Raw genomic sequence first — 19,455 nt, 5'->3', positions numbered from 1 at the left:
CCAGACAACGCCGTTAGCCTGGAGGGGCTAGCTACTTTCCGCGCCGACAGACAGACAGAACTCTGCGGTAAGACCCGAGGGGGCGGACTCTGCGTTTACATCAATAACACCTGGTGTAAAAATGCTAGATTAGTCACAAGTCTCTGCTCTCCGGACATTGAGCTTATGATTATTAGCTGCAGACCTTTTTATCTGCCTAGAGAGTTCACTGTTGTTATCATCGCAGCAGTTTACGTCCCTCCCAGCGCTGATACTAAAGAGGCTATGACTGTTCTCTATCGGACTATCTCTGAGCTGCAATCTGCACACACAGAGGGTGTTTTCATCATTGCTGGGGATTTTAACCAGGCAAATATGAAAACTGTTCTCCCTCATTTTTACCAACACGTGGATTTTGCAACTCGGGGAGAGAACACTCTAGACCTAGTTTACACAAACATAAAAGGAGCATTCAGAGCAGTCCCCCGCCCCCACCTGGGCTCTTCAGACCACCTTTCTGTGATGCTAATTCCTGCATACAGGCCCCTGCTGATCAGAGCAAAACCTACAGCGAGGCAGGTGAGGGTGTGGACTGAAGGAGCAATGGAGGCGCTCCAGGACTGTTTTGAGTGCTCTGACTGGAACATGTTCAAAGCTGCAGCAACTTATGAGGACAAGATCAACATTGATGAGTACGCCATGACCGTGTCAGCCTACATCAACAAATGCATTGAGGACGTCAGCACCACCAAGACCATCATCACCCGAGCCAACCAACGACCCTGGATTACTGCGGAGGTCCGTCAAGCGCTAAAAGCACGGAACTCAGCCTTCAAGTCTGGTGACAAGGAGGCTCTGAGGACAGCGAGAGCCAACCTGAACCGTGCCATCAGGCTTGCAAAGCGGAACCACAGCCAGAAAATCCAGGAGCTTTTCCACGATGCCAGCAACACCAGGAGCATGTGGAAAGGCATCCGGGCGATCACTGAATACAACACGCCCTCCCCCCCGGTGGGTGAAGTTGATGCTGACTTCCTCAATGGACTAAATAACTTCTTTGGGAGGTTTGAGGCACTAAACAGCACTCCAGCAGTGAAAGCTGTTCCCCATCAGGAAGAGGATGTCCTCTGCCTTGACACTGCCGACGTGTTGAAGACTCTGAGGAGAGTCAACCCGCGAAAGGCCCCAGGCCCCGACAACATACCTGGGCGGGTGCTCAAGGAGTGTGCAGGTCAGCTGGCTGGTGTCCTCACAGACATTTTTAACACCTCGCTGGACCAAGCCACAGTGCCAGCATGCTTCAAGTCTGCCTCCATCATTCCGGTGCCAAAGAAACCTCAAGTCACCTGCTTCAACGACTACCGGCCTGTTGCACTGACTCCCATCATGATGAAGTGCTTTGAAAGGCTGGTAAAGGAACACATCGTCTCCAGTCTCCCCCCAACACTCGACCCGTTCCAGTTTGCCTACCGACGGAACCGCTCCACTGAGGACGCCATCTCTTCTGCTCTTCACCTGAGCCTGGCACACCTGGAGGAGAAGAACACGCACGTGCGGATGCTGTTCCTGGACTTCAGTTCAGCGTTCAACACCATCATCCCACAGCATCTGGTGGGAAAACTGGAGCATCTGGGCTTCAGCACACCCCTTCGCAACTGGCTGCTGGACTTCCTAACCAACAGACCTCAATCAGTCCGGGTCGGACAGAACACCTCTGATGTCATCACCCTCAGCACGGGCTCCCCTCAGGGCTGCGTCCTGAGCCCCCTGCTGTTCACTCTGATGACACACGACTGCGTCCCCAGGTTCACCACCAATCACATCGTGAAGTTTGCGGACGACACAACGGTGGTGGGCCTGATCAGAGACGACAACGACCAGGACTACAGAGAGGAGGTGGAGCAGCTGGTGGGCTGGTGCAGAGACAACAGCCTGATCCTGAACGTGGAGAAGACGAAGGAGATCATCGTCGACTTCAGGAAGAACCGGCCTCACCATGCTCCACTGCTCATCAACAGCTCAGCTGTGGAGGTGGTCAGCAGCACCAAGTTCCTGGGGGTGCACATCACGAACAACCTCAGCTGGACTGTGAACACCACGTCACTGGTGAAGAGGGCACAGAAGCGACTGTACTTTCTGCGGAGGATGAGGAGAGCCCGCCTGCCCCCGCCCATTCTCACGACCTTTTACAGAAGCACCATAGAGAGTATTCTGACCAGCTGTCTCTCTGTGTGGTGTGGAGGCTGCAGTGCCTCCGACTGGAAGAACGTGAGGAGAGTGGTGAGGACAGCAGAAGGGATCATCGGGGCTCCTCTTCCGTCCATTAAAGACATTTCATCGCAGCGCTGTGTGTCTCGAGCCCGTAACATCATCAGAGACCCCTCACACCCCCACCATGGACTATTCTCCCTGCTGCCCTCTGGAAAGAGGTTCCGCAGCATCCGCTGCAGGTCCACCAGGTTCTGCAAAAGCTTTTTCCCTGCTGCCATCAGACTGTTGAACTGCTGAAGTATAAAAAACGGACTGAGTACCACACTCGACCCGCTAATTTGCACATTTGTATGTATCCTTCAATATCGCTGCTGCACTTTTTCCGGAAACGTACTGCAAAAACTGTTTACAATGCAACTGTCTATTGTTAAATCACTGCTGCACCTTACTGCATATTTGTTTACATTGCTTACATTGTCTTTACATTTCAATCTGCCTACTGCTCACTGCTGCACTTTATCCGAAAGTTAAATTGAAAGTTATCCTGTATTTGACTGTGATTTACCACTGCATTTTTCTTATCCTGTACTGTAAATTCACTGCAAGGTATCCTGTAGAGTTACTGCAATCTTTCTGAGCTGTATGAAAAAAACGAAATTTCGTTCTGTATGCACTCTGTGCTACAAAATGACAATAAAGAAAGTCTAAGTCTAAGTCTAAGTCTAAGCTGCTTTTAAATACAGAATTAATTTGTTAAGGAAGAAAAGACCACCAAGCATCCTGGGTTCAAATCCTTGTCTTTCTGCATGGAGTTTGCACGTTCAACCTGTGCATACATGGGTTCTCTGCAGGCACTCTTCCTCCCACGGTCCTAAAAACGTGTCAGTCGGGTTAGTTGGTCTTTCCATGCTGTCTTCAGGTGTGCGGTTGTCTCTATGTTGTCCTGAAATGGACTGGAAACCTGTCCAGGGTGTTCCTGGTGTCTTGCCCTACAGAGATAGGCAGCCCTGCATGGATAAGTGGACAATGGGTGGATGAATTAAGATCCAATATTATGCTAATCTTTGTGGAAAAGCAAATTCTCCTCTAAACCGCCAAGCTAGCTGTGTCGCCCTTGGCTAGCACCGCTATCAAGTGTTTAGGATGAATTACACTAAATCATTACGGAGGAAGTTTGGCCCACTCTTCTTTGCAGAATTAGTTTAATTCACGCTTACTGGAGAGTTTTCCAGCATCACCAGCCAGTTAAAGGTCCTGTCACGCCAATATCCATCTGATTTCAATCCAGACTTTGACTAGGCCATTGGATTATTGTTGAATTGTGAACTCTGATCTTAACTGAGGTGATACGGCCCACGGTGCTTTAGATGTTCTCTGCTGGGAAGGTTCTCCAGGGTTCCATGTTTTCTCCTTTTGGGGATGCTGCCTCTCACTTTGGGCTTCTGGAGTCCCAAAACCTTAGAAATGACTCTGGGAACTTTTCCAAACTAATAGATGTTAGTGACCTTTTTTCTTTTAGCCTACTTCATGTTGTCAGACAGGTTCAGTTTAAGTAATTATTCTGATTCTACAGCTCTGGCAGTAATCATTCCCAAGGTGTGTTGAGGGAAAATGTCTGTAAAATATTTTCCACATGGGCCAAACTGGTTTAGAACGTTTTTTTTCTTCCCTGAACAAATGAAATCATCAGTAGAAAACAGCTTTTTGCCTTTGCTGAGGTTGCCTTTGTATGATAATAAAATCCAGGCGGTGACCTAAAACACTGAAGTCTGACGGCAAAACAACACAAGAACAGACAGAATGAGGCGGAGCGGTCTGGGAAGGGATTAGCAGGAGGGATGAGGGGATGTGGCTGAAGAAAGTATCCTAAAAAGAGAGTAGGAGGATGGGTGGGATGCAAAGGTGTTGTTTTAACAATCAGAAAGTTGAATGTGAAGAAGGAGTGATGTGTTTGAAGGGATTTTAAAGAAACACGTGTTGAGCTGGAAAGTGATAATAAAAAGGGGTAGAAGGATGAAGAGAATAAAGAGCGGCTATAAACAGGGATTAGGATGATGATCAGACTAAATTTGACTTTAATTACTAAATTTTTAACTCTAATCAGGGTGAAATAAAAATATTTGGTAAAAAAAAAATTCCAGTTTCTTTCCAAAAGAAGGATTGGTATAAATATGGATAAACATCTCCCTGAGCTACAGTGATTTTTGCATTCATTGTAACAATACATTTAAAAAGAAACAAGAGAGTCTGAGTCCATTGGGTTTGTGTCTGAAAGCCCCAAAGGAGCGGAGCAACAGAAAAGCAGGCAAAAAAAAAAGAGAAACTCGAACAAGAGGATGAAAATAACCTTCCACTATAGGAAGTGAAAGTGTGTTTCAAAACACTCCAACCCGCCTCCTTCACAAAGACTTTTCTTTTCCGTTGTCTGAGAGGCCAGCAAATGGTCCCTGATGGAGGCAGCTGGTAGGAAAGCAACTGTAGGTAAAATGTCCAACTGTGTCGAAGGTGAATTATAGAATGAGATTAGGAGCAGGGCTCCACCTCTGGTAACTGGGTTATGTCTATGGTGCCATCTAGACCATTTTAACCACTAGATTAGCCGTCTGGGACAGAAACTAGTCATGTCTTTAAACCAGGGGTGTCAAACTCATTTTAGTTTAGGGGCCGCATTCAGCTTAATCTGATCTCAAGAGGGCCACACGAGTAAACTCATTGCAAGATTAAATACAACTAATAAAAGTGGACTTGTTGTTGATTTTTATATTAAATGAATTTCACTTTTACACAATATATTATGAATAACCTCAATGTTTTTAAGAAAAGTATGTGCAATTTAGACAATACTTTTACTCAGTTAAACACTAACTTAAGTGCATCATGCATAAGAACTGATCACAGTGATTGTACAATGTTAAAAAACATTTATTCACATTTTTTGGAACTTAAAAACACTGTCCTGCATGACAAAATACATCAAACAGAAAAAAAATTAAGAAATGATTTAAAATCAATTTTCCACATCTGAAGCTCAGTGTTACCATAGTATATACACAATATAGGAACTGCAGATTTTCAATAAAACGAAGTACATGTTTTTTTCAATAAATGTTTTATCATTATCTTCCTTTTATCTCCTCTTTCTTTCACCTTTTCTTTTTTTCTTCTTGTTCTTCCTTTCCTCTCCTACTTTCCCTACTTTTTTTGGGGTTGAATAATGATAATGCATTTAGCCACCAGGCCGGACTAAATAGTTTGGTGGGTTTGACACCCCTGCTTTAAACTATCAACCCATTGCCTTAAAGCTATTGCCTGTTCAGAAACACTTTTTGTTATACTGCGTGAAATTGTCCGGACTGAAGTTAATACATTATGTATTCAGAAAAAGGAGGTTACAAAAATTAGCTCTCTTTGGGAGCTGCAGGCCTGTAACACTAACAGTGATTGGTCAGAGTTTTAGTCCTGCTCTCACCCCCCTCTGTCCCTCAGGTTTTGGGGCTATCACCTTATCTATCGGTTGTCCCACATGTCAATAATTGTGAAGCGCTCACATAACACCAGTGTGTGTGCTCTTTCCTTCATAGTTTCCGCTTACTGGCTGCTCACGCGCGCTGCTAGTGTTTATGTATCCGGTTAGCATTCATTGTAGCTCCGCTGCTCTCACCGTATATTTATAACATGGCTTAGAGTCACTAGAAGCAAACTGCGTTCATGTTTATGAGAAGAAGAGGAAGACCTCAGTAGAAATAAATAAAAACAAAATGGATTTGGGAGATTTTTCATGCGTTCCCCCTGAGGAGTGAAAGAGCAGGTAAGACGTTGTTGCGCATGCGCAGTTATTCAAAAAGGGGAAATCTTCCTGAAAAACCACAGAGTCCAAAAATATTTTTATTAATTTTTTTTAGGTTTTTAGCTCTGTCAGCCCTGATGTGCAGCAGATGGCCAATGTATTTCTTCGGCCATCATAACTGCAGTGAATATGCCTCTTTTGAAGGGTGATGCTGATCTTGGTGCTTGTGGTCTAAGTATTCACACTCCCATATCTGTCCGAACATTTGAAACAGCAGTGTTTTGACAATTTATGTCTTTTAGACAACAATGATGACTTCACACTCTTCAATTTTGAGTGATATCACAGCAGTGAGACTGCAAATGTAAAAGTTCAGATTTACGTAGATGCATCAATATCTTCAATCTCGCTTTGACTGGATTTCAGTTCTGCATTTGACTTGGTTAATCGTTATTTCTATTCAAAAATCACTGGTGGGGTTCCTCAAGGCACCATTCCTGGGCCACCTTTTGTTCATAGCTACAGTACATGTTGAGTGTTAAAGTATCTCTATCCATATCTAGACTGATGACGCATTACTTTATGTTTCTGTGTCACTACAGTCCATTACAGATCCTAAGTATGTTGTCTTAATGTCAGAATTTTAATGCTCAAAGAATGCAAAGTTATTGTTTTTTGCCCCGAAAATGCAGAGTTAGAGAAGAGCACTAAACTATTCTCAATGAGGCTTAAAATGATTGAACATGCCATGAATGTGCTCATCCAAAATGCTATTGACACCATTTCTATGTAATTCATGCTAAAATGTTTTAGTTCATTAAGCAGTTTATTTCACATGACAAATTTAAGTGACATCATTACCCAAAAATAAAAATAGCAAACTAATACTGTTGTAATTTCCACATCTGAAAAGAAGTGAGACGAAATACAAGCTTATTTAATCCCACTCCTTCTCCAAAACTTACAAGTAATAGGTTTTTCTAATTTCTTAGTGGCAAAGACATTTCTTGTCCTTTGATTTATTTATTTTTTTTGTTTTTCCTGTAAAACCTTTTATGTTTTACTACATGTACGAATTCTGCCACACACGATGCGCATATCAGCACACAACCTGAAGTTGAGTGCCTTGCTCAGGGACACATTGACGTTTGTTTAGAGAGGAAGCCGGAATCAAACCCTTACCAGGGCCTTCCCCTGTCTCGTTCCCCTGCTCCTCTTCTGTATGAAACTTCTTTCTTCCTCTTTCTCTAACTCTCCTTTGACGCTTACACACAGCGACTAAATCTTGGGGACCTTGAATCTGCTGAAGCACAGAGAACAGGAGGTCCCCCCCCAAAAAGAAAGCATGAAGCTGAAGATTGGTGAAAACCAGACGTTTCATTTATCAGTCATCATGTGAGACCCAGGGTGGGATCGCTGATCTACAAGGTTTGTTGTTTTTTTGGGGGTCCATTTGCACTTCCATTTTTGGGTCAGCCTCCCATTTGTATTCTGTACATACAAATGGTTTTTAAAAATACTCACCTGAACATTGCGACTTTCTCCTGCATTGTCTACATTTAAATGGTTTACTTTTAAATCACTGCTGCACCTTATACTGTAATTGAATTTTTACTGCAATTTACAAGCTATGCAACGAAATTTCGTTTCGTACGCACTCTGTGCATACAAAATGACAAATAAAGTTGTCTAAGTCTCATTAGAACCGACTTTGGGTCTGCACTCCCATTAGAACCCAGTCTGGGTAACTGCTTCAGTAGAACCTAGTCTGGTTCAGCGTTACAACAGAAATGACTCTGGGTCAGTGTTTCAGTAGAACCTAGTGTGGGTCGGTGCTCCTTCAGAACCCACTATGGGTCAGCCTCCCATCAGAAATAACTCTGGGTTAGCATTCCATTAGAACCCAGTCTGGGTCAACACTTCGCTATAACCGACTCTGGGTCAATGCTCCATTAGAAATGACTCTGGATCAGCCTCCAATTAGAAGTAGTGTTGCACCGATGACATTTTTTGGCCCCGATACCTGGCTGTGCAGTATTGGCCGATACCATACCGATACCATCTGCTTGAAATTGATGTGTGTGTGTATGAAGAACTGCATACTACTTAGGGTAGTAGAACTTTTTATTGCCTACCTGGAATGGGTGACAATAGTTGAATAAACTTTTGGCTCTCAAAGGCCAAAATAGTGCAACATTCGTTAAATTATAACATGTATAATAGTAGTGCAAAAGTAAGACAGTAAAATTACATTGATAATTTAATAATCTCTTTTAAACCCTGAGTTTTGGCTCTCAAATGCCAAAATAGTGCAACTTTCATGAACTTATATAACATGTATAATACTAGTCGGGCGAGAGAAGGCAGCGTTCAAGTGACATACAAACATCAAAATGGTATCGGTGCCTATTTGTTGGTACTCACCGATACCGATACCACCATTTTAGAGCTGGATCTGAGCCCCGTCCGATACTGGCAACACTAATTAGAACCGACCATTTTTAACTCTCCACAGCAGCTAAAGCAGCTCAGGATAGAGCAGACATGCAGTTGAGAACTGAGGGGAACACCAACAGCGTGTCAATATATCCCGTCTGCTCTGGGAACACCTTGGCATCCCCCAGAATGAGCTGGAGGAGGATGTCACTGGGGAGAGAGATGACGGGGCTTCTCTCCTGGACCTGTTCCTCTTTTCCTTATCTGGGATAAGAGGAAAACGACGGATGGTTGGATGGATAGTTTAATTAGCTCATTTCTTTATCTGTGTAAAAAGAAAAGTTCTCTTTCTGACCCCCCCATCCTCCCCCGGCGCTGACCTATCCCTCTCCCCTCTTTCCCTCTCTCATACACACACAGATACCCACACAAGCCTGGAGACACATTCAGAGCTGCATGCCACGCCGAGGACCAACCATCCACGCACACGGTTTCCCCCCTCATGCACAGAAGCATGTTTTCGGCGTGCGTGAGCGTGACGTACACATGTTCACTGGAAGGGAAACGATGAAGGAGCTGCGTACAGAGACACACGCACACACCTGAACACACGCAGCACAGCACTGGGATGCCTCGCCTCCTCGGCTGGCTGGATCTTCTGGTTGCCATGGTGCCAGTCAGCTGGAGGGAGCGAGAGTGGGCGTCAGGGAGGAGGTCTGCTGGTGACTCCTGGCTGGGACACAATCAGACCCACTTACACGAGCCCAACCTGCAGCACGCACACACATCCGAACACACCGCACGCATCTGCACAATAACATTAGAATAAAAAAATAACAACATCAAGGGTGTAAGAGCATGCAGCCAACCGGCGGAAGGCACGAGCACGGAAACAGGAGCAAGAAGATGCGTCTGGTTTGACAATAAAAGCATAAAGAGGAGTGAAAACACGAGGGTCACCAAATGAGACGGGTCCACAGATTTCAAAAACAAACAAAAAAAAAAAAAAGATTATTAGTGAACAGCTTTTGTCTTGGTTGTTCAATTCCCCAAACAATTTGCAGTTCTCAGGTTAAAACCTCCACTGGCTGCAGTTCATTTATAACCTTTGAAATTCATTTTCATCTAAAACAGACTAATAGCGTTGACCCTAAAACTACTTTTTAACCCAGTCAGAGACAAACTATTAATACAGCTGTTTCTGATTAAATCTGGGCATTGTCCAAATGCAAACCTATAAAAATGTTTTCCCAAATAAGAAATAGTTCATTTGACCCAATAATTACACGAGCGAATCCCTCTTTGCATGAACCTTTCTAATTGTTACTGTTGCTGATTGTAACATCTCAGTTCTGCTCCTTCTGTCGATGATTTCACAGAAGAAGAAGGTGACGGGTCACAGCACCGTGCCTCTGTGGTATCAGCTCTAAGATTTGTCATTTTACACTGCAAAAAGGGACCTCAAAGTAAGTAAAATCTTCCTGAAATTTGTGTATTTGTCCTTGATTTGAGCAGCTAAATAAGACTATTTGCCAATGGAATGAGATACTTGCATATAAAATAAGAACAATTTATCTCCATCATCTTATTTCAAGGGCAGGATATCTAATTATCTTATTTTAGGGGTAAAAATACTCATCCCATTGGCCACTAATCTTATTTAGCTGCTCAAATCAAAGAAAAATACACCCATTTCAAGAATATTTTACTTACATTTAGTTCCCTTTTTGCAGTGTAGGAGTGCATGTGCTGCAGATGTTGGGTTAGATCTAATATCCCTCATACAGACATGGACATATTTACCACAATGCAAAAAGGGAACTAAAATTAAGTAAACTTTTCTCGATATTACTGTATTTGTCCTTGATTTGAGCAGGTGAATAAGATGATCTGCCAGTGGAATCCTCATTTATACCCCTAAAATAAGATAATTAGATATACTGCACTGGAAATAAGATGATGGAGATGAGCTGTTCCTAATTTAAGTGCAAGAATATTATTAAATTGGCAGATAATCTTGTTTACCTGCTCAAATCAAGGACAAATACACTAATTTCAAGAAAAAGTTACAAATTTTTAGTTCCTTTTTTGCAGTGCAGGGGCTGTGGTGAATATGCGTAAAATGTTTATTTTATTGCAGTAGCTTAATCTAACCCTGAACATTTGAGAAATATCCAACATTTACTTGTGTATATTTATTCAGTGGGTGAAAAAAGTCCACATAGAGAAAAAAAAAAGCTATGGTGCAACAGTTAGGAATATATTTTATGCTTTAGTGTCCCATAGTGGGCAAACTCAGGTGTGCCAGCAGCAAAGTGAAGCATACAGATACACACAAAGGTAAATAAGACAAATTTACAAAAATTAGAAAAAAAATAACAATACTGGCCAGACATTAAAAAAATAGCATACTCAGATTAAGGAAATGTGCTGCTGACTAGGTTGATTTTTAAACATGTACACATGCATGTACAGTATACATGTACAGTAAACACTAACAGACTATTTACACCAGTAACAGTGAAAAACATCAGGGATGTAAACACCTTTTGAAGTTTGTTGGGAGCAACGATGATTATAAAGCGTGAAAGATGTCGGGAGTTTGTTTAAATATTCCTTTTTTTAAGTTGATTAGGGGGTCTGGGAACGACCAGCTAATTCATAATTTTCTGCTTCACTGGGGTAAAAACACGACGCTCTACTCTTCATCGCTGGGCATTTTTATCTTGGCTCCACACACACATGGAGAAGGAGCAGCATCCTGGGCGATGGAGAAGGAGCAGCATTCTGGACGATGGAGAAGGAGCAGCATCCTGGGCGATGGAGAAGCAGCAGCATCCTGGGCGATGGAGAAGCAGCAGCATCCTGGACGATGGAGAAGGAGCAGCATCCTGGGCGATGGAGAAGGAGCAGCATTCTGGGCGATGGAGAAGGAGCAGCATCCTGGGCGATGGAGAAGGAGCAGCATTCTGGGCGGTGGAGAAGGAGCAGCATCCTGGGCGATGGAGAAGGAGCAGCATCCTGGACGATGGAGAAGGAGCAGCATCCTGGGCGATGGAGAAGGAGCAGCATCCTGGGCCATGGAGAAGGAGCAGCATCCTGGGCCATGGAGAAGGAGCAGCATCCTGGGCGGTGGAGAAGGAGCAGCATCCTGGGCGATAGAGAAGGAGCAGCATCCTGGGCGATGGAGAAGGACCAGCATCCTGGGTGATGGAGAAGGAGCAGCATCCTGGACGATGGAGAAGGAGCAGCATCCTGGGCCATGGAGAAGGACCAGCATCCTGGGCCATGGAGAAGGACCAGCATCCTGGGCGATGGAGAAGGAGCAGCATCCTGGGCCATGGAGAAGGACCAGCATCCTGGGCGATAGAGAAGGAGCAGCATCCTGGGCGATGAAGAAGGACCAGCATCCTGGGCGGTGGAGAAGGAGCAGCATCCTGGGCGATGGAGAAGGAGCAGCATCCTGGGCGATGGAGAAGGAGCAGCATCCTGGGCGGTGGAGAAGGAGCAGCATCCTGGACGATGGAGAAGGAGCAGCATCCTGGGCGATGGAGAAGGACCAGCATCCTGGGCCATGGAGAAGGACCAGCATCCTAGGCGATGAAGAAGGAGCAGCATCCTGGGCGATGGAGAAGGAGCAGCATCCTGGACGAATGAGAAGGAGCAGCATCCTGGGCGATGGAGAAGGAGCAGCATCCTGGGCCATGGAGAAGGACCAGCATCCTGGGCCATGGAGAAGGACCAGCATCCTGGGCCATGGAGAAGGACCAGCATCCTGGGCGGTGGAGAAGGAGCAGCATCCTGGGCGATGGAGAAGGAGCAGCATCCTGGGCGATGGAGAAGGAGCAGCATTCTGGGCCATGGAGAAGGAGCAGCATCCTGGGCGATGGAGAAGGAGCAGCATTCTGGGCGATGGAGAAGGAGCAGCATCCTGGGCGATGGAGAAGGAGCAGCATTCTGGGCGGTGGAGAAGGAGCAGCATCCTGGGCGATGGAGAAGGAGCAGCATCCTGGACGATGGAGAAGGAGCAGCATCCTGGGCGATGGAGAAGGAGCAGCATCCTGGGCCATGGAGAAGGAGCAGCATCCTGGGCCATGGAGAAGGAGCAGCATCCTGGGCGGTGGAGAAGGAGCAGCATCCTGGGCGATAGAGAAGGAGCAGCATCCTGGGCGATGGAGAAGGACCAGCATCCTGGGTGATGGAGAAGGAGCAGCATCCTGGACGATGGAGAAGGACCAGCATCCTGGGCGATGGAGAAGGAGCAGCATCCTGGGCGGTGGAGAAGGAGCAGCATCCTGGACGATGGAGAAGGAGCAGCATCCTGGGCGATGGAGAAGGACCAGCATCCTGGGCCATGGAGAAGGACCAGCATCCTAGGCGATGAAGAAGGAGCAGCATCCTGGGCGATGGAGAAGGAGCAGCATCCTGGACGAATGAGAAGGAGCAGCATCCTGGGCGATGGAGAAGGAGCAGCATCCTGGGCCATGGAGAAGGACCAGCATCCTGGGCCATGGAGAAGGACCAGCATCCTGGGCCATGGAGAAGGACCAGCATCCTGGGCGGTGGAGAAGGAGCAGCATCCTGGGCGATGGAGAAGGAGCAGCATCCTGGGCGATGGAGAAGGAGCAGCATCCTGGGCGATGGAGAAGGAGCAGCATCCTGGGCGGTGGAGAAGGAGCAGCATCCTGGACGATGGAGAAGGAGCAGCATCCTGGGCGGTGGAGAAGGAGCAGCATCCTGGGCCATGGAGAAGGACCAGCATCCTGGGCCATGGAGAAGGACCAGCATCCTGGGCCATGGAGAAGGACCAGCATCCTGGGCGGTGGAGAAGGAGCAGCATCCTGGGCGATGGAGAAGGAGCAGCATCCTGGGCGATGGAGAAGGAGCAGCATCCTAGGCGATGAAGAAGGAGCAGCATCCTGGGCGATGGAGAAGGAGCAGCATCCTGGACGATGGAGAAGGAGCAGCATCCTAGGCGATGAAGAAGGAGCAGCATCCTGGGCGATGAAGAAGGAGCAGCATCCTGGGCCATGGAGAAGGACCAGCATCCTGGGCCATGGAGAAGGACCAGCATCCTGGGCCATGGAGAAGGACCAGCATCCTGGACGAATGAGAAGGAGCAGCATCCTGGATGACGGAGAAGGAGCAGCATCCTGGACGATGAAGAAGGAGCAGCATCCTGGGCCATGGAGAAGGAGCAGCATCCTGGGCGATGGAGAAGGAGCAGCATCCTGGACGATGAAGAAGGAGCAGCATCCTGGGCGATGGAGAAGGACCAGCATCCTGGGCGATGGAGAAGGACCAGCATCCTGGGCCATGGAGAAGGAGCAGCATCCTGGGCCATGGAGAAGGAGCAGCATCCTGGACGATGGAGAAGGACCAGCATCCTGGGCCATGGAGAAGGAGCAGCATCCTGGGCGGTGGAGAAGGAGCAGCATCCTGGGCGATGAAGAAGGAGCCGCATCCTGGGCGATGGAGAAGGAGCAGCATCCTGGGCGATGGAGAAGGAGCAGCATCCTGGGCGATGCAGAAGGAGCAGCATCCTGGGCCATGGAGAAGGACCAGCATCCTGGGCCATGGAGAAGGAGCAGCATCCTGGGCGGTGGAGAAGGAGCAGCATCCTGGGCGATGGAGAAGGAGCAGCATCCTGGACCATGGAGAAGGAGCAGCATCCTGGGTGGAGCAAGTCTCCACAGGAGGAGCAGAACTCCGCTCCAAACCCAAGTCTGACTGCAGCTGATCCCGACACAGCCAGAGATCCCGTCTTTGCTCCATTCAGCTCGTCTCATAAGAGATCTGGAGATAATAGAGGTTAACATGTCACACTTTTTATTACCTTCCTCTAAACATTCACTAACACTTTTAGACAGCAGTCTGCTACCTTTTAGGAGCTATAAAGGACCGGGACCGGATGATTTGACTTTGGAAAGAGCCTTGATGTGACACGTATCATGAATTGACGCTATATAAATAAAACTGAATTGAATTGATAGAGACCCATGTGGTGACTTGTATGGTCACCTCCTTGCGGCCCTTTGGTTGTGAACCCAGGTCGGCATGGAGACTCGGACAGATCTGTGGCTATGCATGATAAGCCAGGACAAGACGGGGTGCACTTTCCAACCAATTTATCGTCTCCTGCTGATGTGAGATAAGGGACAGCTGCAGGGAAACCAGACCTCCCTCTCTCCATTGACACTATTCAGCTGTCCTGCCAGAGGCTGTTAGTTCTGGGTCTACCTGCAGATGGGGGGGGGGGGGGGGGGGTGCATCAGATGAATAAATCAACCTATCTGACTCTTTTCAAGGTGGAGGACCAGTCGCGCTGCCGGGATGTTGGATCTCCTTGCCTTATCTCTAAGGCTGACTCCGACCACCTCATTTTAGTCGCTTCAGTTTCTGCCACCTGAAGAACATTGCAGGATTAAAGGACTGATGTCCCAACGAGATCTAGAGAAACTCATCCATGCTTTTATCTTTAGTCGCATTGATTACAGCGACGGTGTTTTCATAGGTCTGCCCAAAAAAAATCAACCAGACAGCTGCAGCTCATCCAGAACGCTGCTGCTCCTGTTCTCACTAAAACCAGGAAGACAGGTCTAATCTGCATACCCAGAACCAGACATGGAGAAGCAGTTTACATTTCAATTGTTTCAATAAATCACTGCTGCACCTTTATCCTGAAATTTACTGCAATTTACTGTGATTTTTCGAAATTTCGTTCTTTAAGCACTTTGTGCATACAAAATGACGTAAAGTTGTCTAAGTCTAAGTCTAATAGTTGTCTAAGCATTTAGTTCCTATGCTCCACAAATCTGGAACAAACTTCTAGAAAACTGCAAATCATCCAAAACTCAGAGTTCCTTTAAATCCAGACTGAAAACCAGCTGATTAGAGCTGCATTCAGTCATAATAACAGGAACACTGAGCAACATATTTGATGTTTATTGATATTTTCACCTGATACAGTTTACCGGCTGTTACTGGTCTCACAACCAGTGACTGTTTCTATGAGTTTATGATGTTTTTATGTTTTCATGAAGTAAAGCACTTTGAAACGCCTTGCTGCTGAAATGTGCTACAGATAAACTTGACTGGACTTAAGAACCTTGGACCTCCGACGTGCCCACATTGACGGGCTGATCTTCTTCCCTGTAGCCTCGTGAGACCATCCTGATCTCGCGAGTGTTCAAGGTTTCACCTCGCAGATCAGTCTGGATACTCTCCGTTAAAGAAAATTTGGAGCCGTTCACCAAACGAACGTCCAATCAGCGTTGGCTTTGAGGCGGTTGAGGTGTGACGTAACGGGAAGCGCGTCAGTTCAGTCTAAACAACATGGCGGCTTCAGCCGATGAAACTAGCGTTAGCGTGGCTATCGAGCAAGTTTTATCGGAATTACAGAGTATTTCTTTGCTGAGCTAACGAGCCTTTACCTGCAGCAGCAAGAGTAGCTTGGCTTGTGGTTGTGTTTTCGTCGTCGCTCGTAACAGAGCGACGACGAATCTGATTGGTTTATTTGGCCCGTCTATCACCAACATAGGCCAATCAGCTAACCAGTATTTTCGCCCCTTCCCAAAATTACTTCAACGGAAGGTTTCCAGATGGATATGCGGAGCAAATCTATCTGGCAGAGCCAGGTTATCTTCCCTGGAGGTCTTTGGGTTGATCCTGACTGATGCAGACTGGGAATGTTTCACAGGAGGCCCCGTAAAACATCAGACAGTCTGGGGCTGACAGGTCATGTTCTCTCCTCTCCCTGCAGCTGGAGTCCTGGTTCACAGGGTCAGATGCCGCCTGACCCTAAACTCCTTTCTGCAACTTAAAGTTAATGTCAAACATTGACCAGTTGTGTCAGCCTGGCGTTGACTTGTAGAGAAGAATATCCAGATCATCATTAACTCATCTGACGGGTTTCCAGAACATAAGAACTCCTCTAGATCAGTTCAGAATAAACCACCCTAAATTAACCCTCTGGATCTGCTCAGACCGCGACATGTGTCTGGGTTTTTATGACGCTCTTTTCCACTGACTGTGAATCTGCAACGTTTTACCACGTTTTACCTGAAGTGTTCAGTCTCTGATCAGTGGCGCTCTCTAGTGGTCAAGGGCTGCAGGTGCCTCGTTTTAGAAAGGCAGTCTGAGCTCTTAGGATGAATTCATTCATTCATTGTGACTTTAAATAGCCACACATCAGTGTTAGACTATTAGGAGCATTATGGTGCTCAGCCTTTGAGTTAGTCTGAAAAAGGTTTTAAATGTCAGTTAAGACTCAGTTAAGGCATCAAACGCCTGCAGCACAGCCCTCAGGAGGAGGAGGAGGAGGAGGAGGAAGAGGAGGAGGAGGAGGTCCTGGTCCTTCCCAGACCCTCCTGGATGGCCTGAAGCAGCTGGACGAGATCCAGAAAACCGGTTCTCTCGCTTACAAGAGTCTCAGAAACAGTTTCCTGTGAGACCACCCAGATGTGGAAACCAGTGACGTGAGGTGAGGCACTGACGTCATCAGAGCCAGATTTACACCCTACAGAGTAGACTCATTGCAAAGTGCTGAAGGAGACCGATTGAGCCAAATCAATTCACCAAGAGACATGGAAAAAATATTGATTCTTTGATGAAAACAAATAAAACTAAATTGTCATTTGATTGGTAACAGTTTATGAGTTATGATGGATTTCTGCATTTGTAACACATTCTAAAAATATAACACACATTACGCACATTGCATTACAAAAACAAAACATGAATAATTATCGCTGTCTTACCTCTACTTATAAATTAAGTCCATGCGGCGCTCTTTCTGAACAAAAATATCATAATTTTCCCGTAATAGTTCTCTTTATCTTCTTCAGTTTTAAAAGTCTCTCAGTCTCAGTGGTGCTCACTGCCAGGGAGGAAAGCCTTCCTTCATCAGTCCTGTTCCAGCTGCATGTTTAGAGTCTTTTTAGTGCTTTACTTGTTTAGCAAAACTCGCTAAACATCCATAACTTGCTGTCACTCTACAGTTTTGGGATCAGGAGCATAGACATAATATAAGAGTAGACGCGTCGTTGGGCGAGTTCTGCCTATGCTGCGATGCGTCAGAGCGTCCGCCATCTTAAATGTGGCAAATCTGCAGTTACTCAGTCACTTAAACAGTATCAGAGGGACTTTAATCTCTGAATATACTTTGTATTCGTAGTATTTTTTTTGTAATATTACAAGTTTATTTTCGTATCCCTTTAGCTTAATTCTCCTGAATTTATTCTCGTAAAGAATAAAAATATTTAAAATAATCTAACCTGGCCCTATTACTCCAGGAGTGAAATAATTCTGCAAACTGTGACTATTCTGGAAATGTTCCCCCTTAATTCTCATAATATGATGTTTTTATCATAACATTATCACTTTTGTGTTTGTTTGTTTATTTTTACTTTATTCACCTAGGACTTTTTTTCCTCATGTTATTAATTTTACCTCTTTAATACTCACCCAAAAAGTCTGTTCCTAAAGGTTCACATGTGACATGGTTTTATGAAATAATGAAGACCACAATTTTATATTTAACAAATTGATCCTTATATTCATAACACATACACACAAATATATATATATATATATATATATATATATATATATATATATATATATATATATATATATATATATATATATATATATATATGTATATATATATATATATATATGTGTGTGTGTGTGTGTGTGTGTCTGTGTGTGTGTATTTATTGCAGCACAGGAATGAGGCATCTTCTCTGATCCACGTTCACAATAACAGAACTCAACTTTTTTCTGCCACATACAAAATGGCGGTGACGTTGACGTGCGAACCTGCGCCCTATGACGCGTCTACTCTTATATTATGTCTATGATCAGGAGCGGTTCTCCTTGAGCGCCCCCTGCCTAGAGGTCAAGGAACTGCAGGCCTCACCTACAACCAGTTCTCTGCTGTTTATGATCGCCCAGCAGCACGAAAACACGTTACCTGCACACAGTTTGATGACCAAAACACAATTCGTAATCCACATATATTAAATTATGGGAAATCAGCTCATAACTGTTTGAACAATTGAATTTATGATCTAGAGACAGGAAGATGCATCACAGAATGGAAGCCAGCGCAGTTAACATGGGATTGCGCAATCCCAAGGGAGGCCAAGCTCGCTGCGGCCTCACCGGCTTCGCTATCAAGCGCCACCAAGGATTTACATTAAAAATAGCGAAAAGTTTGCGATTTTAAAGAAAATATGATTAAAAATGAGGAAATTGGATAAAAAAATAACTTTTATTACAAATGACTGAGTGGATCACAATTTATATTATGTTATCATTATTATATATTTTCTTTCTTTCCATGATGACAAGTGAGGCCTGGTCTCACTTGCCTCCCCTGACTGCACGTCACTGGTGGAAACGAGCTTTGCAGTAAGAAAACTAGGCTAATGACGCTCCGTCTACTGAATAGATGAGCATCTGATCGCTTTGCTCAAACATAAACAACTTAAACTGCAAATTTTGAAGAACATTTTATTTTCATTTAAATTGAAACCACAAAACAAAGTAAAACAATGAAAACAATGCAATCAAAAAAAGAAAAAAAGATTGCACTAAAGATCATTTTCCAAGAGTCTCAGATACCCACAATGCAAAGCGACGTAGGTTGACCCAAACACCTGGTTTCCTTTCTACTGCGCACGTTTCCAGCTATGGGGTCAGAGGGGTCATGTTTGGCATGCCGTATTCTTTGTGGACATTTAATAATTTTATGTGAACCATCATGCTCCTAGAGTTGAAGGATTGTACAACAAACAACTTCAGTGAGAAAAGAAAGTAAAAAAGAACTGGAAGTTTGAATTTCTTGTGCAGCTTTTCTATTCATCACAGGGTCAACGTTATTCAAACAGGCTCTGACTCTCACCGTTGGGGGGGGGTTTGGGCTTCAGGGTTCAGGATAACTTTATTAATATCTGTTTTAGAGAGCTTGAAATCCTTCATCCAGACATGTCAACACAACCAGGACCCTTCAGTTAAATAGAACAGAGCTGAAAGAG

The sequence above is a fragment of the Fundulus heteroclitus genome, chromosome 1, assembly GCF_011125445.2.
Source record: "Fundulus heteroclitus isolate FHET01 chromosome 1, MU-UCD_Fhet_4.1, whole genome shotgun sequence".
In the NCBI taxonomy this organism is placed as follows: Eukaryota; Metazoa; Chordata; class Actinopteri; order Cyprinodontiformes; family Fundulidae; genus Fundulus; species Fundulus heteroclitus.
This window is presented reverse-complemented; position numbering follows the sequence as displayed.